This window comes from Schistosoma mansoni (assembly GCF_000237925.1).
Source record: "Schistosoma mansoni, WGS project CABG00000000 data, supercontig 0488, strain Puerto Rico, whole genome shotgun sequence".
NCBI lineage: Eukaryota > Metazoa > Platyhelminthes > Trematoda > Strigeidida > Schistosomatidae > Schistosoma > Schistosoma mansoni.
In genome coordinates this window covers 6,889-7,785 of record NW_017386310.1, presented here as the reverse complement: position 1 = coordinate 7,785, position 897 = coordinate 6,889, and positions in this window count along the sequence as shown.

The following is an 897-nucleotide window of genomic DNA, read 5'->3' as shown; positions in this document are numbered from 1 at the left end:
TCTGTTTGTTTACATTCTCTGTGCTCATGAACTTCCATTCGACTCTTTCGTGTATTGTTTCATACTACTTATTATTATTATTCAGTAGACAGTTGTATTCGTTATAACCAGTGAGCGCAACGGCTTCCATATTGTTTGCTTTTGAACTAGTTGGATTATTTCGAACGTCGCCACACACACACCGATTACGTGTTCTTGAGTAAGTTGTGTGTGGTGATGTTCCAGTTGGTTGAAGCGGTAAACAGTGTTATCAGAAATTATAAAAGGGAGACATACTGTCATGATGAGGTTCGTGATTCTCATTCCCATGAAAATCAGAATCTTTATATGAAACTTACATGTTAGAGAAATGGTGGTAGAACACCCAATGGATCCACATAGCTTATTGGATGAAGGAGTAAAGTTAATCATGTTTATCATTGTGTCATGGAATAAATTATGATCAACCAATATCTTTTACAACCATACCATCTTTACTACTAACAATTATAATGTTAGTAGTACTCATAATAATGATAATAATATTAGTATTTTCATAGTTGAAATCATGAGTCAATTGAAGCTAGACCACCTTGGAAAACCTGGAAGCTCTGGATGGCCGTCTCGTCCTATTGTGGGACTCCTCAACAGTCCGTATCTACTATCCCGCACTCATGAGATTCGAACCCAGGACCTACAAGTCTCGCGCCATAGCACTTAACCGATAGACCACTGAGCCGGTATCCTGGTGTTAATGTCTAACTTCAACCAATCCACCACGTTTGAGCAAGCGTTCACCAATTGTCTTCAGTGAGTTGATATCTCTACAACAGACTTGGTTGAACTCCACTGGTCACTGCTTCCCACTAGAAACCAAGGAAACATCCCTGAGGAATTCCACAATAGGACGAAACGGCC